Source organism: Schistocerca americana, chromosome 6, assembly GCF_021461395.2.
Source record: "Schistocerca americana isolate TAMUIC-IGC-003095 chromosome 6, iqSchAmer2.1, whole genome shotgun sequence".
In the NCBI taxonomy this organism is placed as follows: domain Eukaryota; kingdom Metazoa; phylum Arthropoda; class Insecta; order Orthoptera; family Acrididae; genus Schistocerca; species Schistocerca americana.
The window spans coordinates 142,043,536-142,062,440 of record NC_060124.1 but is presented as its reverse complement, the minus strand read 5'-3'; the positions used below and the strand labels follow the sequence as shown (position 1 = coordinate 142,062,440).

At 45.4% G+C, this 18,905-nt stretch overlaps 1 protein-coding gene across 8 annotated transcripts in view; it reads right to left on the bottom strand.

The window, feature by feature from the left end:
• LOC124619437 (dystrobrevin beta) overlaps positions 1–18,905 on the bottom strand; it is a 611,344-nt gene that overhangs the window by 511,118 nt on the left and 81,321 nt on the right. For 6 of the 8 annotated variants that reach the window (XM_047145819.1, XM_047145822.1, XM_047145818.1 and 3 more), the window contains exon 2: positions 8,015–8,113. The gene's annotated coding sequence lies outside the window, so the exon portion shown is untranslated. Of the gene's footprint in view, positions 1–3,227; positions 3,247–8,014; positions 8,114–15,093; positions 15,212–18,905 lie in introns of those variants that run through there. The other 2 variants (XM_047145816.1, XM_047145817.1) reach the window with 2 other exon arrangements.

The following is an 18,905-nucleotide window of genomic DNA, read 5'->3' as shown; positions in this document are numbered from 1 at the left end:
GGGAGGGAGGGAGCGGCGAGAGACGGAGGGGAGGGAGGGCGGAAGGGAGGGAGGAGGGGGGAGCGGCGAGAGAGGGAGGGAGGGGGCGGCGAGAGCGGAGGGAGGGGGCGGCGAGAGAGGGAGGGGAGGGGCGGCGAGAGAGGGAGGGAGCGGCGAGAGAGGGAGGGAGCGGCGAGAGAGGGAGGGAGGAGAGGGAGGGGGAGGGAGGAGAGGGAGGGGGAGGGGGAGAGAGGGAGGGGGAGAGGGAGGGGGGGAGGCGGGGGAGAGGGAGGGGGATAGGGAGGGGGGGAGAGAGGCCAGGGGGGAGCGGGAGGGGGGAGAGCGGGAGGGGGGAGAGTGCGGAGGGGGAAGTGGGAGGGGGAGAGATGGATGGGGGGGAGAGAAGGCGGGGGCGGAGGGGGGGAGAGGGAGGGAGAGAGAAGAGGGAGCGACGAGTATTGGAATAGGGCCAGAGAAGACAGGGAGTGGAGGATGACAATAGCGTACAGATTTACTCTGTGCGAAAATATAGTACATAGACGTATGAAACTGTAAAAGATTATGAAACAGTAAAATTATAAAAGTGGAATTATACGTGAGGGGTTCAATAAGGAACACAACTCATGTCTTGGCTAATATAGATTGAAAAAATGCGGAGTCTGTTGTGGGACACAGTCAATATTCCCGCTTCAGTCCGTATATTTTCATGGAGGTCCGATAGGTGGCGGCCATACAGGTAGTCTTCAAAAAAGACTTCTGTAATGGAGGTGCATTCCAGGCGGAAAACCAGGGCATTGAAGTGCTTCCGGAATGTCTATGGAGAGCTGGCAGTGAACAAAGAACGGTGAGTCTTTGGGGAGGTTCCTATCATGGCAACAAGGTCGGGCAAACCTTTCCGCTCCCACAGTGTGCCGGCCAGCCGCACACAGATGCGACTCCTGCAATGTTGGAACGTGCAGACACTCTCATTCGAACTAATCGACGGATCACAAACACCTCCCTGCTAAACTGGGACGTCTGTGTTGGTAGTGCTGACATACTCGTACGCCAGTCGCACTCGAAGATGTGTGCCCGCTTGGTTCCTCGCCGCATAACAATGAAGCACCATCTGTTTGGTCCAATGAAGGATACACTCCGCGGGAAGCAGTAAGTCTAGTATGGGGAAGTTATTGATCCAGTAATACGTTTGCTTCGACGTCGACCAGTAGAGTGGCACCATGCGACCATACAAGCCTTGCCACTAAGGTGGCTTAAGGTCATCGCATTGAATGGAGACCATCTTGAAAAACAGGCTTTTGTAGCCACAGGAGAGGGGAACAATACAGTGTACCTGCTTTCAGAAAAAAGTGTTGCATTGCTTACTGAACGCCTTTAGTATGAAGCAACAAAAATTACACGGAAAATTATGCGACAATTACAGTTATACAGCACCCATGTCAGTGGGATGTCCAAGTTATTTCTACATTAAGATCGGTGATCATCTTGTCTAGTTATAGAACGTGTTGAATGCTTGTACACGAGATTTTATAGAAAGTGATGAACTTTCGCAGCTGTTTCCCTTCCTGCTGAAAAAATAGCATGTAATATTTCCGACATGTATATTTTGGTCCACAGATGAAGTACTGATGAACACCTAAGCTGTATCACTGTGTTATTGAGACTGCTACAATAGCCCTGTCACGAAGAACAGAGTTGGTCCAAACACGTCACCACAGGTGTAGGCCGTGAACAGACAAACAGTATGTCACTGCTGTGATTAAGTTGTACAGGGGCGTGGGAAGAGGAGGTTGTCTTGGGACGTCCGTGCTACGTTGTTTTGGGCCGGTCCTTTCCTGCAGCTCGATAATAGCGTGTAGGAGGAAGTGACGAAACACAGTTTGGGGACTTTTTTGGCACCGTTCTGAAAACGTGTGCTTCAGACTTAATCGAAATCGGAATAATTTACCGTGAACTGAATGACCGGCCGACAAACTTACGTTAGGCAGCGTTCATTTAAACCACAACTTTTCCGACCACGTCGGATACAGCAATAAAATGTAGGCTAAACCCGCGGCTTAGTAAAGTCACAGAAAACCATGCATGAGAAATTTGCATTGAATGAAGATTTTGTACTCCTGATTAGACGAGAGGTGAAGTGTCTCCTCTTGCCGCCATAACAAGACAGAATAGACGACGGTCTCTTTACCCGCTGTTCGCCGTAATCAACCAACATTATGGTACTTATACGATGAGTAACCCTTATCTCAAGAAACTCGAGGTGACGTCCGCAAACATCTCCTACTATCTATCTGCGGAGCATTCATTAAGGAGAGAGTAGTACTTTTATGATTTTGTTCATAGTTGTCGTTTTTCCAACAACTATGGTATATTCTTTTCAAAATAAAATCAATCGTCGGGTGCATAATAGGAATATTTTATAGCACTTAACCAGTTTCGACAGGTTAGTCTGTCATCTTCGGAAGCCTACAAAACTTAGAAAAATACAGATCATAAGAACATGGCCACACATGTACGTAAAGTACAAGAAGCGTATTGCAATAAAGCTAACTCAGTATTAGTTTATAACATGGATGGGCAGACGTCAAATTTCGCATTACTCACTTCTTGTACATTACGTCTACGTATGGTCATTTTCTAATCATCGGTATTTTCCTAAAATTGATGGACGTCAGAAGATGACAGATCAATGTGTCGAAACCGGTTAGCTGCAATAAAATAGTCCAATTGTGCAGCTGACGATTGATTCTATTTTGGAAAGAAACACAGGTAATGCGAGCTATCTGAATCAGTATCAAACAAAGAAATAATCAAGTTCTTCAAATACCAACTGCTGAAAATACTACATCTTCTGAGCTAACTTTCGCTACAACGAACAAGACGTATTCCATACGCCCGTATTTAAAAGAACACACACACATCATTAGTGTGCGAAACTAGCAGGAAGCCATACGGCCAAGGGGACTGAAATTAGGAATGCATAGTTTTGGACACCAATACTTCCCCTACACGTAAGTCTCTTTGTTATTTTTTAAATTGAAGTAATTTTGTCTCATGCCGTTCTCTGTATGTTGACATATTGACTTATTAAGTTTTGGCTTTTTTCAGGAACAACTATGGAGAACATTTTTCGTGACAGTTCTAGAGGTGTGCAGTGTGATTTACATTAACAAGTAAACGCAGATACCTTCGACGGTAGCAGGGTTAAGTGTTCGATAAGAAAAAGTGCATATACGCAACGTTTACGATACCTGGTTGTTGGAAACCAGTAACAGGTCTTCGACTTGTCCGTAGATCTGACTACAGTAATTCGCAACGCTGCCATTACTGTCCACGGGTGGCTGCACAAACACGCGCAGCACTATTCCACAAGCCTCGCAGCGTGGCACGGCGCGGAATGTAAACAAGGCGTGCACTTGGCCCGGTAGCTGCTGCTGCCGCCACAGCTTTGTTTACCGTGCCGTCTGGCAGCAGCAACGCAAACACGTGCGGAATGAAAGCCGCAGTTCAAGTTCGTCAGCTAGATGTACGGCTCTCGCGCTGTTTATTATACAGAGTTTACGGTTTTCTCAATGTTTCGGGGTAACCTATATGCACGAGGGATATTTCGGCGCTCTGGAATAAATTGCTGTCCCAAACGGCGTTTTCTACTTTTTGTGCATTACGGAATTTACTCAGGCGATGCTTTATTCCGGAAGGGAGGCGCTACCCCGTGAGAAGTAAGTGTGAGGTACGATGTGTTAGAGTAGGTATACATGGTGCAAGTTTGGGAGGGGTGGGAGGGGGGCAGGCTTCCGTATATTTATACACCACGAACACAAATACAGACACAATTTTCGAGATTGATCTGTAGCAGTAATGATGTAACTATCACTAATTCGGTTTCGAACCCGCATTACCTGTGTTTCTGTGAAAACACACTCACAACAGAACAAACGCCTGTAATATGTAATCATTTAAATGTGTGGCACAAGACAGAGTAATGCAACAACCCGTAAAGGAAACGTGTACATTTTTATCACAGTGTGTTCAACCTATTCCGTCAATGTACAGCACAGTATGTAAGATATGCAGAACTATTGTCTTATCTGTACTATACAAAATGCCGACAACCATGATTACGGTAGACAGTACAGCGACGCATCACACCTATGCACGTTCAGATTCCCAGTGGTTTGACGTGCTTCCGCGGCTGTGAAAATTCTAGCAACCAGGTCCATGAGAGTAATGACAAAAAAAAAAAAAAATGGCTCTGAACAGTATGGGACTTAACATCTGAGGTCATCAGTCCCCTAGACTTAGAATTGCTTAAACCTAGCTAACCTAAGGACATCACACACATACATGCCCGAGGCAGGATTCGAATCTGCGACCGCAGCAGCAGTAGCGCGGTTCCAGACTGAAGCGCCTAGAACCGCTCGGCCACATGGGCCGGCAGAGTAATGACAGGAGTCTCGTTAACTGGGCTCTTTACACGTTCTTCACAAGATGTCCACTGGTTTCGTATCTGGTGACTGAACTGCTACTGCAAACAACCCGTTGCTGCCCGAATGAAATGAATACTTGTATACTCTGCGACGAGCCACCGCAGACCTCGTATCCTTTACACCAATATACTCACAAGGACAACTCCCCATCGCACCAGTTATGTTATCATAATTGCCAACAAAATGGTTCTATTCCGTACTAACTGAAAAAATGCTATCATGAACAATCAGCTACCGGCTAGTATCCGCTACGATTACAATCCACTGTATTAGAGGGTCATTACAACTGAAAAATGGAACAAGCACAGAGGAATACGCCCACATGCCCGCAACGTATGATATCTTACATGACAGTTTGACTATAACGTCTTCCGTACATCATTAGTATGAGATATCGCAGTGGCACGGATTGAGTCAGGTTAGAGTTGCTTTGTTGGTATATACATATTATTGTATTCATGCGTTTATCCCATCTGATACTAAACATTTATCATTATTCTGGTTAGTTTTAAGATGTCACAAACCCTCAAAAAACGCTGTGCATGAAACTTCCTGGCAGTTTAAAACTGTGTGCCGGACCGAGACTCGAACTCGGGACCTCTGCCTTTCGCGGGCAAGTGCTCTACTAACTGAGCTACCCAAGCACGACTCACGCCCCGTCCTCACAGCTTTACTTCCGCCAGTACCTCGCCTCCTACCTTCCAAACTTTACAGAAGCGCTTCTGCGAACCTTGCAGAACTAGCACTCCTGAAAGAAAGGATATTGCGGAGACATGGCTTCGCCACAGCCTGGCGGATGTTTCCAGAATGAGATGTTCTGCAACGTTCGCAGAAGAGCTTCTGTAAAGTTTGGAAGGTATGAGGTGAGGTACTGGCGGAAATAAAGCTGTGAGGACGGGGCGTGAGTCGTGCTTGGGTAGCTCAGTTGGTAGAGCACTTGCCCGCGAAAGGCAAAGGTCCCGAGTTCGAGTCTCGGTCCGGCACACAGTTTTAATCTGCCAGGAAGTTCCATATTAACGCACACTCCGCTGCAGAGTGGAAATCTCATTCTGGAAACGCTGTGCATGTTAATAAAAACTGTGTAACATGGTTAAAAGTTTTACAGTTTTTGGTTCAAACTGTTAGGGCATTACGAAGCAGGAAAACATGGACTGATTGAGACTACCGTAACTAGGTGCTAACAGTAACCCAGTCCATTATAATGCAGTATGCTACCTCCTGATTTTTTGATAATTATAAATATTATTCTCGAGTCAGTATCCCTTTTCTCAACAAATGCTAATCGTACAGGAATGAATGAGCTATCGTTTGGAAGGTTCTTACCCGGCTTCTCACACTGCATACCGATTTTGCACTAAAACTTACCATTTGTGGAAAATTTTAACATATACTACTGGCCATTAAAATTGCTACACCACGAAGATGACGTGCTACAGACGCGAAATTTAACCGACAAGAAGAAGATGCTGTGATATGCAAATGATTAGCTTTTCAGAGAATTCACACAAGGTTGGCGACGGTGGCGACACCTACAACGTGCTGACATGAGGAAAGTTTCCAACCGATTTCTCATACACAAACAGCAGTTGACCGGCGTTGCCTGGTGAAACGTAGTTGTGATGCCTCGTGTAAGGCGGAGAAATGCGTACCATCACGTTTCCGACTTTGATAAAGGTCGGATTGTAGCCTATCGCGATTGTGGTTTATTGTATCGCGAAATTGTTGCTCGCGTTGGTCGAGATCCAATGACTGTTAGCAGAATATGGAATCGGTGGGATCAGGAGGTTAATACGGAACGCCGTGCCGGATCCCAACGGCCTCGTATCACTAGCAGTCGAGATAACAGGCATCTTATCCGCATGGCTGTAACGGATCGTGCAGCCACGTCTCGATCCCTGAGTCAACAGATGGGGACGTTTGCAAGACAACAACCATCTGCACGAACAGTTCGACGACGTTTGCAGCAGCAAGGACTATCAGCTCGGAGACCATGGCTGTGGTTACCCTTGACACTTCATCACAGACACGAGCGCCTGCGATGGTGTACTCAACGACGGACCTGGGTGCTCGAATGGAAAAACGTCATTTTTTCGGATAAATCGAGGTTCTGTTTACAGCATCATGATGGTCGCATCCGTGTTTGGCGACATCGCGGTGAACGCACATTGGAAGCGTGTATTCGTCATTGCCATACTGGCGTATAACCCGGCGAGGTGGTATGGGTTGCCACTGGTTACACGTTTCGGTCACCTCTTGTTCGCATTGACGGCAGTTTGAACAGTGGACGTTACATTTCAAATATGTTACGACCCGTGGCTCTACCCTTCATTCGATCCCTGCGAAACCCTACATTTCAGCAGGATAATGCACGATCGCATGTTGCAGGTCCTGTACGGGCCTTTCTGGATACAGAAAATGTTCGACTGCTGCCCTGGCCAGCACATTCTCCAGATCTTTCACCAATTGAAAACGTCCGGTCAATGGTGGCCGAGCAACTGGCTCGTCACAGTACGCCAGACACTACTCTTGATGAACTGTGCTATCGTGTTGAAGCTCCATGGGCAGCTCTACCTGTACACGCCATCCAAGCTCTGTTTGACTCAATGCCCAGGCGTATCAAAGCTGTTATTACGGCCAGAGGTGGTTGTTCTGGGTACTGATTTCTGAGGATCTATGCACCCAAATTGCGTGAAAATGTTATCACATGTCAGTTCTAGTATAATAGATTTGTACAATGAATAGCCGTTTATCATCTGCATTTCTTATTGTTGCAGCAATTTTAATGGCCAGTAGTGGAAGAGACTTTTAATCATACAGGCAAAAGGGTACACGATGGCCAGCTTCATACTTACATATTACGAAGCTAACTTATTAATCACGAATAAGAGACTCCCTTTTGACATTATCTTATTACAGATGCAATTTTATTTGTTTTAAAGTACTTAATAACTAGCTGTCAGGGAGTAGTGTCACCTTGGCATCGCCAATGGTCCTTCCTTCATGGGAATAAGCTCTAGGTTATTAAGATTCTCCCAGCGGCTTGGACGACCGCCGGATGGAATTCATTTTAACTAGGTTGCGTATAGGGCACTACTTTTTTAACCATCGCCATGTAAGTGGCGCTCCCCCAACATTTTGTGCACATTGCGCCCAAGTTTTAACTGTCCGCCATTTCCTGGCGGAATGCCCATTTTTTAACTGTTTACGTTCCCGCTCGGGTTTGCCGTCTGAGGTATCCGCCGTTTTAGCGAAAACAGTGGAGGACTGACACCTGTCAAGAGTCACATGACTTCTGGGAAGAGGGAATCCTTGGGTTCGTGAAACAGTGGTGTCGCCGTGCTCAGGCCTCTGGTTATTAATTATGAATAAAGACTTCAATTATACCCACAGTGTTGTTTCATAGATTTTCTTTTGAATAACCCCCCTCATAATTTGTCTGGTCAGTTGTCAGCTGTGCCAACACCTCTCGGTGTGGTGTGTGCGTATAATTCACAGGGAAAACGTGGCACGGCAGTTTCTCGTCGCGGCCTTCCTCACTTCTCTGTACTTACGTTAGCGCCGCCCCACACCGCCTCGCCGCGCAGGCAGGCGACAGCGTGCGTCGCCCCGACGAGCAATTCGACTCCGCACTGGCCGGCCGCTGCAACGACCTGCGAACAAGGTAGCAAAGTGCATATTACGTTCACACAGACGTCGTCTTGTCTAACTTTCTTTGTGCTGTCAACGTATACATATAGTCAGAGGTTGTAAACTGTCTCATTCTGAAAGTCTACCATAATACATATCGAATACATACATACACATTGTTAAGAGTTTGACAGAGCACTGAAAGACCTTAGTCGAAACAAGGCCCGCGAGTAGACAACATTCCATTAGAACTACTGACAGCCTTGAGAGAGCCAGTCCTGACAAAACTCTACCATCTGGTCAGCAAGATGTATGAGACAGGCGAAATACCCTCAGACTTCAAGAAGAATATAATAATTCCAATCCCAAAGAAAGCAGGTGTTGACAGATGTAAAAATTACCGAACTATCAGTTTAATAAGTCACAGATGCAAAATACTAACGCGAATTCTTTACAGACGAATGGAAAAACTGATAGAAGCCAACCTCGGGGAAGATCAATTAGGATTCCGTAGAAATGTTGGAACACATGAGGCAATACTGTGCCTACGACTTATCTTAGAAGAAAGACTAAGGAAAGGCAAGCCTACGTTTATAGCATTTGTAGACTTAGAGAAAGCTTTTGAAAATGTTGACTGGAATACTCTCTTTCAAATTCTGAAGGTGGCAGTGGTAAAATACAGGGAGCGAAAGGCTATTTACAATTTGTACAGAAACCAAATGGCAGTTATAACAGTCGAGGGGCATGAAAGGGCAGCTGTAGTTGGGAAGGGAGTGAGACAGGGTTGTAGCCTCTCCCCGATGTTATTCAATCTGTATGTTGAGCAAGCAGTAAAGTAAACAAAAGAAAAATTCGGAGTAGGTATTAAAATCCACGGAGAAGAAATAAAAACTTTGAGGTTCGCCGATGACATTGTAAGTCTGTCGGAGACAGCAAAGGACATGGGAGAGCAGCTGAACGGAATGGACAGTGTCTTGAAAGAAGGATATAAGATGAACATCAACAAAATCAAAACGAGAATAAAGGAATGTAGTCGAATTAAATCGGGTGATGCTACGGGAATTAGATTAGGAAATGAGACGCTTAAAGTAGTAAATGTGTTTTGCTATTTGGGGAGCAAAATAACTGACGATGGTCGAAGTAGGGATGATATAAAACGTATACTGGCAATGGCAAGAAAAGTATTTCTGAAGAAGAGAAATTTGTTAACATTGAGTATAGATTTAAGTGTCAGGAAGTCGTTTCTGAAAGTATTTGTATGGAGTGTAGCCATGTATGGAAGTGAAACATGGACGATAAATAGTTTAGACAAGAAGAGAATAGAAGCTTTCGAAATGTGGTGCTACAGAAGAATGCTGAAGATTAGATGGGTAGATCACATAACTAATGAGGAGGTATTGAATAGAATTGGACAGAATAGAAATTTGTGGCACAACTTGACTAGAAGAATGGATCGGTTGGTATGGCATATTCTGAGGCATCAAGGGATCACAAATTTAGCATTGGAGGGCAGCGTGGAGCGTAAAAATTGTAGAGGGAGACCAAGAGATGAATACACTAAGCAGATTCAGAAGGATGTAGGTTGCAGTAGGTACTGGGAGATGATGAATCTTGCACAGGATAGAGTAGCATGGAGAGCTGCATCAAACCAGTCTCTGGACTGTAGACCACAACAACAACCACACCAAATTGTTAAGGGTCTGTGAAGAAACTGTTTTACTTACTTCCAACTAAAAGTCATCAGTTAGAAGTCGATGAAAGATGGGGATATATTCTGTCACTTTATATTTTTTCATTTTCCTTTAACGCATGTTATTAATTGTTTAGGTTTTAATCAATCATACTGTAATCTTCATCAGAGAGGGAGACGATAGGTCAACAATTCTGCAGTTAACACCGTATCTGTACTTCCTATAGGGACAGAGAGCAATGGGAAGCAGATGAAGGAAAAAAAAAAGAGCTAAACGAACCGAATATAGCAGGTGCAGCCTAAGTCACCTGTCCTAAGAATATCTACGTTGGTGTTCTACTTTCATGTACAGGATGGGGTAAATACACTCCTGGAAATGGAAAAAAGAACACATTGACACCGTTGTGTCAGACCCACCATACTTGCTCCGGACACTGCGAGAGGGCTGTACAAGCAATGATCACACGCACGGCACAGCGGACACACCAGGAACCGCGGTGTTGGCCGTCGAATGGCGCTAGCTGCGCAGCATTTGTGCACCGCCGCCGTCAGTGTCAGCCAGTTTGCCGTGGCATACGGAGCTCCATCGCAGTCTTTAACACTGGTAGCATGCCGCGACAGCGTGGACGTGAACCGTATGTGCAGCTGACGGACTTTGAGCGAGGGCGTATAGTGGGCATGCGGGAGGCCGGGTGGACGTACCGCCGAATTGCTCAACACGAGGGGCGTGAGGTCTCCACAGTACATCGATGTTGTCGCCAGTGGTCGGCGGAAGGTGCACGTGCCCGTCGACCTGGGACCGGACCGCAGCGACGCACGGATGCACGCCAAGACCGTCGGATCCTACGCAGTGCCGTAGGGGACCGCACCGCCACTTCCCAGCAAATTAGGGACACTGTTGCTCCTGGGGTATCGGCGAGGACCATTCGCAACCGTCTCCATGAAGCTGGGCTACGGTCCCGCACACCGTTAGGCCGTCTTCCGCTCACGCCCCAACATCGTGCAGCCCGCCTCCAGTGGTGTCGCGACAGGCGTGAATGGAGGGACGAATGGAGACGTGTCGTCTTCAGCGATGAGAGTCGCTTCTGCCTTGGTGCCAATGATGGTCGTATGTGTGTTTGGCGCCGTGCAGGTGAGCGCCACAATCAGGACTGCATACGACCGAGGCACACAGGGCCAACACCCGGCATCATGGTGTGGGGAGCGATCTCCTACACTGGCCGTACACCACTGGTGATCGTCGAGGGGACACTGAATAGTGCACGGTACATCCAAACCGTCATCGAACCCATCGTTCTACCATTCCTAGACCGGCAAGGGAACTTGCTGTTCCAAAAGGACAATGCATGTATCCCGTGCCACCCAACGTGCTCTAGAAGGTGTAAGTCAACTACCCTGGCCAGCAAGATCTCCGGATCTGTCTCCCATTGAGCATGTTTGGGACTGGATGAAGCGTCGTCTCACGCGGTCTGCACGTCCAGCACGAACGCTGGTCCAACTGAGGCGCCAGGTGGAAATGGCATGGCAAGCCGTTCCACAGGACTACATCCAGCATCTCTACGATCGTCTCCATGGGAGAATAGCAGCCTGCATTGCCGCGAAAGGTGGATATACACTGTACTAGTGCCGACATTGTGCATGCTCTGTTGCCTGTGTCTATGTGCCTGTGGTTCTGTCAGTGTGATCATGTGATGTATCTGACCCCAGGAATGTGTCAATAAAGTTTCCCCTTCCTGGGACAATGAATTCACGGTGTTCTTATTTCAATTTCCAGGAGTGTATTTGATGCATTCCAGAACAGGCAACCCAATTTATGTCATCCGCAGCCGAGACAGGCGATGTAAGTTAGGTTTCCTATCCCGAGGCGAATGAAACGCTCTCTGAAAATGAGGAGGAGGAGGAGGAGGAAGAGGAGGAGAAAACACACCACGAAGAAATTACCCGAATGGGATGGAAACCGGTAGATGTGATGTACATGTACAGACAAACAAATCATTACGGTTACAGAACAATTGGGACGATTTATTGAAGAGAAAGAACTTCGAAAATTCAGCAAGTCAGTAAAGAATTGGTCCACATTTGGCCCTAGTACATTAGTTATTCGGCTTGGCACTAATTGACAGAGTTATTGTTTGTCCTCAGGGATATCGTGCCAAATTCTTTCAAATTTGGCCTCAGATCTCGTTGTCTAGAGTATAATTCTCCTCAGCGCTAAGTCCCGCTTTGAACGTAGCTCCGATGATGCCTCTGACAGCGGTCGGAAACCAACCTGACTGTTGTCCCCTATATGGTCCGACAACCAGGAGTGATGGTGTGGGGTGACATTTTCATCTCACAGCAGGACCCTTTGGTTGCCATCCGCGGAACCCTTACAACACAGCGGTACCTGGACGCTATTCTACGCTCCGATTTGTTGCTCTTCATGGCAAGTCATCCTGGGCTTACATTTCAGCAAGATAACTTTAGGGAGATTCTACTGCTTCTCTTCGTGCTTGTGAAACCCTGTCTTGGCCAGTAAGGTCGCCAGATCTCTCCCCAATTGAGAACGTTTGGAGTATTATGAGCAGGGCTCCCCCAAGCAGCTCGAGACTTTGATGTTCTAAGACGCTAGTTGGACAGAATTTGGTACGTTATCCCCCAGGAGAACATTCAATAATTTTATCAGTCAATGCCAAGCCAAATAACCGCTAGCATAATGGCCAGCGGTGGGTCAACACATTATTGACTTCCGCAATTTGTGAAGGTCTTTCTCTAGAAGACATCAGCCAATTTTTCTGAAGCTCTAATCACTTGTTTGTACATCACATCTACTGTTATCTGTTCTTTTCGGATAATTCCTTCGCTGTGCGACTTTTTGTTTTCGAGTGTATTTTTGGGGCAGTTTATTTTGTCCACCCTGTATATACAATGCTTCATTTGAACAGCTACAATCGTTTCCAATTTGTTTTCATTTTTTAACTATGACAATATTTTGGACTTTCATTTTCACCTCTGCAGCGGCTTTGCTTCCAAATTCTTCCGTTTTGCATTAATTAGTATGTGTTAATCGTCGCTGAGCTTCTTGGTTGCGCATTAAATTAATTAATCAAATACAGCAAACAACTACATTTTGTCTAGCTTCATTTACGCCAGGACGCGTTTCGTGTTTTCATCTATCTTCCACTGACGTAACACATTCTTATATTTAACAATAATACGGTTTCGTCGACAGCACTTCATACGCTGCAGAAGCCTTTTCTGCTGTAGCTTATAGCTCCTTATTTCGAATTTACAAGCGTAGCATATATTGACGTATCAACATATATACGAAGTATGTGAGGAAAGAAAATACTGCTTTTTATCAACCAAAATTTATTTTTTTCAAAGAAAAATATTGTACCCTTTAAAGCGGTTCCTACCGGCAGTTACACACCGGCGGAGTAGTTCCCAGTCTTGGTAGCAGCACTGAAAGGGCTCAACTGGTAGAGCCTTTAACATGTCAGTTACACTCTTTTGAATGTTCTCCAGTCTCAAAATTACCCCTTTTAATACTTTTTCATTATTGAGAAAACAAAAAGAGTCACAAGGACTCAAATCAGGTAGGGGTCGTGGAACGACAGGAATAGCTTTTGACGTCAGAAATTATATAATGGAAGTGGCCGTGTGATATGGGATGTTGTCATGGTGCAGCATCCACTTGTCTGCGATTTCTAGTCTCACTCGAGCCACTCTTTTCCTGAGCCTTTCGAGGCAATTTTTGTAAAACACCTTGTTGACAGTTTGTACTGGAGGAACAAATTATTTACGTATAATTCGAGCTTTTTTTTCGGTCGAGTTGATGTCTCAGTGCGCCACTCCTCACTTTGCAACTTTGTCTCAGGATCGTTCTAAAAAATCCATCACACGACTGAACCTAACTTGTTCATTGGTAATCCTCTCAGGATCAGCGCACACTACTTCGATTGTTGTCCTGCTCAACTGCGAGGTTTTTCGGCACCATTTTGGCACAAACCTGTGGCATGTGAATAGCTTTGGTCAAAATTTGATGTACAGTGGAAGTGTTTAGCAGGTCATCCATCACTGTAATTGTTAAACGTCAGTCTGATCTCTAAATAGCACGCATCCCTTCGACGTTCTCGTCTGTTTTTGAAGTTGAAGGTCTCCCAGAGCGAGGTTCATCTACAACGTGTTCTCGGCCTTCCAAAAACGAGTTATGCAAGAGAAAAACTTGTGCTCTCCATAAGTTATGCTCCCACAGGCCCGTTTCCACTTTTCAAAGGTCTCACTCGCAGATTCCCCATGTTTAACACAAAACTTGATGGGATAACGTTGCTCTAAATTAGGTTGATTCATTTTCGTAACACGACAAAAACACACCTTCACTAGTAGCACTCTCAAAAAACACCTTTATGGCTGCATGGAGTTGAAACTCGGACTGTGCATATGGAAGGGATGAAAACAGCGGTCTACGCAAGTAGAACAATATGATGTTGCAAGACCGCTCGCAATGTTGGCAGTCCAATTACTTTTTTCACACGCCTCGTACATTCTACAAACCAGCACACAGTCCATGACGCAATGAACATCGTACCATTATTATCCCAAAAGCTAACATGTTGTCTTCAGAGACAACAGTAGTCACTTGTTGTAAAACAGATTATTTTGTCCGTCTATACAGTTTTTTTTATGACCGGTTTTGTTTCTAAATGACTCATCCTCGTATCTGATCGTATAGGTTACAGTAGTAACCCGTCAAACGTATCACCAACTTGTTTATAAGTCGCACGATTTAATCTTGTAATCGATAAAGTCATATTTGAGGATGGTTCATGAGAAACCAAAACCGATCATTAAAGAAAATTATACTAACGTAGACGGACAACAAAACCTGTTATACAATAATATCGATGAACTCTATTTCATTTGCGAACAGTGAGGGAAATTGACTACATGGTTCTCTTACGTACTGTAATCTTTTAATCATATTCTCACGATCCATACTGGAGATATAAGACAGTGACAGCATAATGGTCGCACAGTCTTTTTGTAACCAAGCTCTCTACACTTACCCAGCAGAGTTTGGCGAGAACTAAGTAGATTTTCCTTCACTGATTTGAGGCTAAGTGGGTGCTATGCACATAAAAGCGAAGGAGCTTAAAGTTACACAATAGAAGGCCATTGATGAATTCAATATCTGGTCCAAAAACGTATTTATGAAGAATACAATGCTTTTACACAGAAAGTAATTTTTCTTCTAGTGATTTTTACTGTATAGAAAAATCTTTATGTTCTGTAATATTTGTTTTTACGCTCATTTGTATTTGTTTTCCTTACCTGTGTATGGCGTGTTAAGTATTCCACAGTTTTCTGTGTAATTTGTGATGTGTAAAACCAATCATCTCCGGCACATAAGTGTTTTATGAAGCTTCTTGATTATTTTTCACGTGGGTTTCTGTAAGAATCACATTAGTTCTTCTAGCTATAGGATGGTGGTACATGCCTTTAACTCATCGTTTGCCAAATTGAGTGTGGAAATGACTGAGCAGATTCTCCGACGCAGCAATGTGGAACTGGAGAGAAAAATGTAACGATTCAGATGCAATGAAGAGTCCCGAATATCAAATCGGTTCAGTCTACTTAATATTCAATTACATATTAAGTAAGTGTAAAAAAGGACATTTACTGATTTTAAAAAAATGGGTTCAAATGGCTCTGAGCACTATGGGACGTAACATCTATGGTCATCAGTTCCCTAGAACTTAGAACTACTTCAACCTAACTAACCTAAGGACATCACACAACACCCAGTCATCACGAGGCAGAGAAAATCCCTGACCCCGCCGGGAATTACTGATTTTAACACAAACTAATAATTTATGAATAAAGAATAAAAACTCACTGACTACGTGACACTCAGTGGTGAATCAGGTTGTAGCGGAAAAGTGGATGGGAGAGGGGGAGACAATATACACTAATGTGCCAAAAAATTATAAACTCTGTGCACCGGGAGCTGAATGCCGTCTAGAGGCGTTGCAAGCAGGTGATGTGGCAACGAAGGTATGTGAGTGGAACAGAGACAGTACAGTCCGCAAACGGAAACGCACAGACGTAAGCGGTTTTGACCCACCGCCTGGGAACGAGCATTTAGGAGCTTTTCGCCTCCTACTACCGAGTCCATGTATAGAGAATTCTTGAAGGACGGCGGAACCACGACAAAGAGTCCAACGTCAAAAAAATGGTTCAAATGGCTCTGAGCACTATGGGACTTAACTTCTAAGGTCATCAGTCCCCTAGAACTTAGAACTACTTAAACCTAACTAACCTAAGGACATCATACACATCCATGTCCGAGGCAGGATTCGAACCTGCGTGTTCAACGTCCTTGCCTTACCGAAGTACGTGGAGGTCGGGAGCTTGTCCACTCTGTAAAAGCAGTACAGGCGGTGATCCGTGGCAGATCTGACGGGAGAGTACAATGCTGATGCAGGCACAAGTGTTTCGTGCCACTACGTTGGTCATGGTGCTCAATAGCAGACGATCCCTACGTATTTCCGTGTTGGCCCAATGACATCGTCAGCCACGACTGCAGTGGGATCACCAAATCAAACTGATCTGAACCGGATGGGATACATCTGGGAAGTATTAGCTGCCAGCTCCGCATACACAAAGCACCGGTTCGTGATTTACGGAAATTGCCTGACCTATGCGTAGACGTCAGCAAACCTACCGACTACTTTTCGAATCAATGCCACGCAGAATCGGAATTGTGTTGCAATCCCAAAGTGAACCAACAGGCTATCAAGCAGTGCTCATAATGATTTGGTTCATTATTGTAAGACAGGTTATGCGAGGACAACAAGTAGCCTTTCAGTGAGGTAACAGAAACGCCTGAGATGATTAGTACAGAACTTTTCTAGTTCCTTTTACTACGTCATCCCAGCACTTCCTGCTGGTAGCGAAGATGAGAAAGTGAATCGACATTGGAGTTGTGAAGGTGGAAATTCATCCTCGTAACGATGTGAGAGGACCATGCAGTTTTTACATCACGAGTTCATGGAAGGACTTACACACACACACACACACACACACACACACACACACACACACACGGTGCTCCAAGCTTTCATTCAGAAGCAGCTATTCCAGAGGCGCGAACAAGTAATCGGGGCACGAAGGCCGCGCAGCCGTGGCACGCGCTGAATGTGCCGCTGTGTATGCCTCACGCGTTGCACTTTAGCAGGACGTACCAGTGACACAGTGCGGCAGGAATGCGGCTAGAGCCCCTCAAGGCACAGGCACGCGCCGTGCTAAGACTTTACATTACGCTGTAACCGCTGATTCACTTCCCGACAGACACCTCGTGCTCACTCTTCGACGCCTAGGTGGCTTTCCAGACGCGCGGACGGTCTGTGAGCGCTGAAAGTTGACAGTCACTCTGCCACTCGAACCATGACACGAATCCTTCATAGCACTTAATGTTAAATACTATAGTGCTGTTATGACAAAATAGAAGTGATTATTTTTGGTGGAAACACAACTAGAAAAATCTCGCGCAAAATTACTCTTTTGGATCGGAAGTAAAATGCTACGCGGGCAGATAGCTAAACACGTTTAAGAAAGTTGCACAAAAATTATTCTACGCCAAGCAATCGTCGCCTACCATACACAACCGACCCAACGAGATTACCACTTCCCCAACCGGCCGGAGAAATAATTTTTGTCAAGCTTCGTAAAATACTTTGATGCAATGTTGACTAAGTGCTCAATAAGACGATCTACAGTCTGCATCAGGCAGTCAAGCATGGCTTGCGCTAAAAATCTTCCGTAGATAAGCGAACAACCTCTGGAGGTCAGCAAGGGACTGTGGCGACGGCATTTGAGTTGGCTCTTGAGCGTTTCTTGTTTTTCCAGACAGACATCCGACAGGGCGCAAATTCTTCTCCCTGGCCACGTGGTATATTACAATTACTCGCTCATTACGCTCGAACGGTCATGGTGGGCTTTACTTATCGTCTAATGAACAAAATATTAGCGTATGAGTTTCAGAGCAGCTTTGTGACTGAAGAGATCCTGCCAAACCAGCAAGTCATTCTTAACACAGCGAAATCTCCAGACATAAAAGTAATATCTGCTCACGTCAAGTGAGTTTTGCCGGCCGCTGTGGCGCTTCAGTCCGGAACCACGCGGCTGCTACGGTCGCAGGTTCGAATCCTGCCTCGGGCATGGATGTGTGTGACGTCCTCAGGTTAGTTAGGTTTACGTAGTTCTGAGTCTAGGGGACTTATGACCTCGTATGTTAAGTCCCATAGTGCTCAGAGCCATTTGAACCATTTGGAGAACGTCAGAAGTTCCTTCAAGCTACTTTCAGACGACGCTGTTATACAGGATGTCCCCGGAGGAATGGTCAGTTTTCAGGATATGACCGAAACGATCTTTCGCAGCACGAAAGTGTAGCAAACATGTGCTCTGAAATGCATATCTTCAGAGTTACAAGAACTACATCTTCGATATTGTGGAACAAGTTTCTTCCACTGCGAGCTCTTTGCTTTCCATTCTGCGAGTGGTGGTAGTCCAGTAGACATTGGTTTCGAAGTGCATGCTTTAAGAGCTATGGGCACTTTATCATCTTCGCTAATGTGAAATGTTCCTTCTACTGAACAAATGCTCAAAGCTCTTAAAAGCATGCATTTTAGAGTCTGTGACTACTAGAACTTTTAGCTTCGAATTATCGTTCCTCTACTATCCCGGAATACTGACCATTCCTCCTGCGACATCCCATACACAGACAAGTAGCACCGGTAGAAAGCTGTAGCGAAATGCAAGGAGACTTGCGGACGATCGACGGTATGTACAGGACTTGGCAGTTAAACCTCAAAATTAAAAAATAAATAAATGAAGTGTTAAGCATACATTGGCGACTACAACATTGCCGAACACCCACGTAAAACTAATCGCAGGAAAGGCAAATGCTTCTTCAGGATGTGCAATCCAGTCACAAAAGAGGTTGTTTAGGAAACTATCGTTCGAGCAATATCTAAACGTTGCTCGTTAGTCTGAGATCCGTACCAGATTCAGTATTTTCTTTTTCCTCTATCAATCCTAGGAAGAGCAGCGCGTTTCGTTACAGATTTAGTAAGCGCGAAAGG